The following is a 5,983-nucleotide window of genomic DNA, read 5'->3' on the forward strand; positions in this document are numbered from 1 at the left end:
GATGTGTGTTGTGTGTTTTTCGCGGCATTCACGCTGGAAACCAATGCTGCCGCTCAGTGCCACTTAGTGGACGTGACCGCAGCCATAACGGTCGATGGTGACATCACGTGCATATCCTCTATAGGTCATAAACCTCGCCCTCTCCAAAAAAACAACAAAAAAAACTGCCCTCTCCGTAATGTAATGGGCCGTGAGACGAACTAAACAATCAAATTAGCCTACATGTCAAATATTTATTTTCCAAAGATGTTTTTTGTCATTTTAGGCAGCTTTTATCACGCTGATGTAAATTCAAGTGTTCGTTCTTTAAATAAGTTTGGTTTTAGTTACTTTATTTGATGCTATAAAAATGCAGGTTTTGACATCATGATTGGCAGCTGAGAACCGTTTCAAACTGCCAAACTGCTGAAATCACGTGACTTTGGCGCTCCGAACCACTGATTCGATATGCTGACTCGATATGCTGATTCATAACGCTCCGAAGCTTCCTGAAGCAGTGTTTTGAAATCGGCCATCACTAAATAAGTCGTTATTTTGTTTTTTTGGCGCACCAAAAATATTCCCGTTGCTTTATAATATTAATATTGAACCACTGTACTCATATGAACTGAGTTAGATTTAGTACCTTTATGGATCTTGAGAGAGGAAATGTCATTGCTCCCTATTCAAGCCTCACGGAGCCATCGGATTTCAACAAAAATATCTTAATCTGTGTTCCGAAGATGAACGAAGGTCTTACGGGTGTGGAACGGCATGAGGGTAAGTAATAAATGACAGAATTTTCATTTTTGGGTGGACTAACCCTTTAAGGTTGGATTACTTTTATCTACTTGAATCAATCATGTGAAATCTCCTAAATTATTTAGTCTATAACACAATTGAATATTTTTAGTGAAATGTGCTATTTTATTTTAAGTTGACTTTCAAAATTGTGTGATTTAGAGTGAAGGGAAATGGCCAGTTTATATTTGACTTTGAATTATATTGTACTGCATTCTGCTAATACTGTATAGGCACAAATAAGAACAAACTTGTTGCTGCACTAGCAATAGTAAAGTTATGGTTCATTGATCAAAGTAATATGCTTTATATTACTAGTACATACAGTTATTCACAACCTAACCATGAGCTCTACTCTTCTGCACAATGGTAACGATCAATAAAACTTCAATATAACTGAAACCTTTTTTAAATGTCAAACATAACTGAGCTTTAAAGATTAACAGATGTTTCCCTTCACTTAAAAACACATAAAATAACACTTAATTTCAATATTTACTCTCCATTTCCAGCCATATGCAAAGCAAAGCATGCTGGGAACTAACAATGGTGTCTCTAAATAAAACCGCATAATTGAACTAATTCTCTTAAAATAAATAGGTAGCCTTCTTTCCTTTATTGGCTTAATCGGTTCCTCAATTCAAGCCTCAAACTGTGCAAATTTCCTTAAAAAAAAAAATAGGATAATTTATCTCTTTATTTTATTAGTGAAATGTTCTCAATATTTTCCATACAACACTGAACCACAATTTAATTAATAAACAAATTTAATAAAATATTAATAAACCGTTGATTTTTTTTATTTATTTTTTTTTTACATTGAACTTGCAATGACAAATCTTAAAATATGTCAATGTAAAGGCATGTTTAAAAAAGCTACATAAATGTCCTAATTGAACTAAAACTTATAATCCTGGCTTAATCTAAGCCCTGTTTGTGAAAACAGGCTTATATATTCTATTTAATTTAGATTTTATGGTGACTTTAACTCCCTTTGGTGTGGCTTTGTAATTTTGCAGATTGTGCAAACAGCTATATTACACATTAAAGGAAAGGTCAAATAAAAAAAGCACAATAAGTACCGTTTAACTATAAACTTTAAATATGACATAGTAGGATCAGTTTCAGTGTTGTGCTGAATTCTGACCCCTCCCAGAATATTTTCTCCCAGCATAGTTCAATTTAGCTTTAGTTATGTGTATAGGATTGGGCAATCAGGCCTCAACAAGGAGTTTTTCATGACTCTTTCTGCAGATTATAACATGACAAGTGTCGTTATAAGTAAGTCGTTGAACATTCATTTACTCCAGCCAATTTGATCAAACACATTCTGGAACATAATGAGTAATTCTCTTCACAAGGGATTCATTCAAATGCATTTATTCAGGAATGGACCACTACACTGCGTTCCAAATTATTATGCAATTGACATATCAGTAAGATTTCAGTACAATAAACATTCAGATTTTAGTTTTTCTAAGTTAAAAAATAAAAATGTTTGTTTGTTTATTTATCCATGTCTTTTTAGATAACTGGTATCAATCTCAGACAAAATAATTTGCCAGATCTATGGAAACCCTACTTAGAGGTTGTTCCACATTATTAAGCAAGTCACAGTTCTCATGCAATATGGGGAGGAAGAAAGATCTTTCTGAAGATGAAAAGCATGAAATGGTCCAATGTTGTGCAAAAGGCATGAAAACAACTAATATTGTGTGAAACTGAATGGAGATTATCAAATTATCATAAGATTTGTGAGTGATTTAGAGCAGGGGTTCCCAAACTTTTCAGCCCACGACCCCCAAAATAACGATGCCAGTGACTCGCGACCCCCACTATCCTCGGAGGTGGTTAACGAGTTGTGCACAAAGGCGAACACGCACTAACGCATGTTTCACACATAGCTACTCTGTTTGCAATGCGCATTTTTTCTGTGCCCATATTAACGGATTTTACACTGCACGCGGATGCGGTCCGGCAGTGCGTTCCAGGAGCAGCGCGTCTGCAGCAGTGCAGCGATCATTTATGCGCCGAGTCTATTTTTGCTGTGCTGCACAGCGATGAATTAAAACAACAGCGCACTGTTCGCATTAAAATAAACATGTATTGGCGCGAAAAAACTAGTAATTTCATCATAGATTCATATAGTTCAAAGTCTCTGTTACACAGTTTAAACACGGCTGCCTCGGGTAAAGCAAGGAAAATAACACCTTACCAGGCATTTAGGTGAACAAGGAGACATAAACAATAGCACTCGCCTCTGAAGGTGGAAAAACAGTTCTTTATGACCTGAGGGATTTATTGTAAAAAGATTTAAAAGGAAAGAAAAGACGAGAGTCGCCTGTTTTTGTCTATTTTAAGTTTTTTTTTTTTTTTAAAAAAAACGTTTTTGATTTTAACATAAAGCTTACGTTTAAATGTTTTGCCACTTGCGTGAGCAATATATAAATCTAAAGTATTACTTCAGATAAATATAAAGTAATGAAATGAATAAAACGTTTAAATATAGTGCGTTTAAACGTGACATCTATGAAATATAGTGTAGGCCTATACAAAGAGAATCGCTGTGCTGACAAGCCATATTCAGTAACAACTTTTGGATTTGAAATAAAAATAAGTAAATGTTGTGTTTGTGATACACAGCCATGGATCAGTTGCGCACTGCAAACGCGGCATATGTGAAGCGTGTGCTTCTCCGCTCTCCTCCGCTGCCTCCCTGCGTTTTCTTTTTTGATCGATATTAACCAACGTTTCATTTTGACAAAAATAATATCCAAAGCTTAAAGCCTAAAGAATTACGTGCACATGTCTTAATGTTTAACATGTTGCAGTAAACTGACCTGCTGCAGCTGATGCTGTTGCTACTATGTCATTAATCTGTCGTAATCACCTCAGGAGTCACGGCCGAGGGGAAGGAAAAGGTTGATGGCTTTTTTTATTTGCATGGTTTTTGTTTTTAATTTAACTACTATTTTTAGTATTTTGTGACAATTATTGATAGAATATACTATTTCTAATCGTTTAATTATTTTTTATTTTATTATTATTATTATTATTATTATTTTTTTTTTTTGATTTCTGGAAATCATCTCGCGACCCCTTCCTCACTGGGTCGCGACCCCGACTTTGGGAACCACTGATTTAGAGCACAGCAGAACTCGGTCAGATAAAGGCTTGCTAATGAAAGTTCCTATCAAAAAAATGTAATTGTATTAAAAGGGCAGCTATAAAAAAAGCCAGTGTTGAGCAGCAAACAGGTATTTGAAGCTGCTGGTGTCTCTGGAGTCTTGAGAGCCTCACCATGCAGGCTGGCAGTTGTGCGTAAAGATGCATTTTAGACACCACTAACCAAACCTCACAAAGAGAAACATTTACAGTGGGTTTAGAAATACATTTTCAAACAGTTTTATTGCTGTGGTGTTTTTTTTTGCAGCATGGGATAGTGCATAGTGCATTGTACAAATAGTGCATTGTACTATGCACTATCCTCCTTTTTATACCATAGCTGAAACTGGCCAGTTATGAGCTCCACATATCTTGCAAAAGTCATTTTAATACCCTCCATCTCACTTCCCAGTATTCCAGCCCAAATAATCACCCACCAGCTCCTTGCTGACGTCACAGTCTTGTTGGAATGTGGTGGCCATTCACCAACCATGCAGAAATCCATCCATTTAGACCATCCATTGTAGTACGGCATTAGTCAGTGAATAAAACTATTTAAAAATGAGTCTTCATGTATTTCTAAACCCACTGTAAATGTTTCTCTTTGTGAGCTTTGGTTTGGAGTGGCTGAAATGCATTTTTACGCACAACTGCCAGCCTGCATGGAGAGCTTCTTGAGACTCCAGAGACACCAGGAGCTTCAAATACCTGTTTGCTGCTCAACACTGGCTTTTTTTATAGCTGCCCTTTTAATACAATTACATTTTTTGACAGGAACTTTCCTCAATAAGCCTTTATTTGACCGAGTTCTGCTGTGCTCTAAATCACTCACAAATCTTATGATAATTTGATAATCTCCATTCAGTTTCACACAATATTAGTTGTTTTCATGCCTTTTGCACAACATTGCACCATTTCATGCTTTTCATCTTCAGAAAGATCTTTCTTCCTCCCCATATTGCATGAGAACTGTGACTTGCTTAATAATGTGGAACAACCTCTAAGTAGGGTTTCCATAGACCTGGCAAATTATTTTGTAGGAGAGTGATACCAGTTATCTAAAAAGACATGGATAAATAAACGAACAAACATTTTCTTAGAAAAACTAAAATCTGAATGTTTATTGTACCGAAATCTTACTGATTTGTCTCTTGCATAATAATTTGGAACGCAGTGTATTACTGTGTTGCTTGCATGCAATTTGTGTAAAGCTGGACAAAGAAGTAACTAGCAATATTGTGTCTAAAATATATTCAGTATCACACTTGCAGTCATGCTATTGGTCTGAATGTCATAGCTGTGATACACTTACAATGTAAGTGATTTTAAATGACAAGTTTGAAAAAGAACAAAAATCATGATAAAAGTTGCTGAAGCAGTATTCCAAGCCTTCTGAAGTCATAGCTTTAACAAGGATTATTTCTTTTTGGTATAATAGCAGATTGCTAAATATTTAAAGTGCCCAATTGCTAATAATGTAATATTAATAAAGAATTGAAAATATATGCTTTGTTGTAGCTATATTGTGTAATGAGTTAAAGTGTGCATAATCTGCACATTCATGTTCATCTTTTCTAACTCTAATAGATACATCCTGATTCTCATGGTTAGGGAGTTTTTCATTTTCGGGATTCTAGAGGTTCCAAACTTGAATTTGGATTCTTTCAGTGATTAAAAAAATGTTTTTAAAGTTTAAACCATTTAACATTCAGAATATTCAAGTCAAATTCAGAAACCACAAATTAAATCTCAGATGTCAAAGTTTTGTTGCCATGCCATTATTTAAATAATTTTTTTCATGCTAGTGTAAAATTATTTAATAATGTTAAAAAAAAAAGTACATTTATAACACTATAGTGTACAACTTTAGCATATATATATATATATATATATATATATATATATATATATATATATATATATATTTTTTTTTTTTTTTTTTTTTTTTTTTAAGGCACCTTTCTCTCTTCTGGAAGCCATAAGCTCATGATTTTGTTTCCTACTGTTATGCTATTGTGGATTTTATTTTTCACTATTG

This window comes from Megalobrama amblycephala, linkage group LG24, assembly GCF_018812025.1.
Source record: "Megalobrama amblycephala isolate DHTTF-2021 linkage group LG24, ASM1881202v1, whole genome shotgun sequence".
NCBI classification, from domain to species: domain Eukaryota; kingdom Metazoa; phylum Chordata; class Actinopteri; order Cypriniformes; family Xenocyprididae; genus Megalobrama; species Megalobrama amblycephala.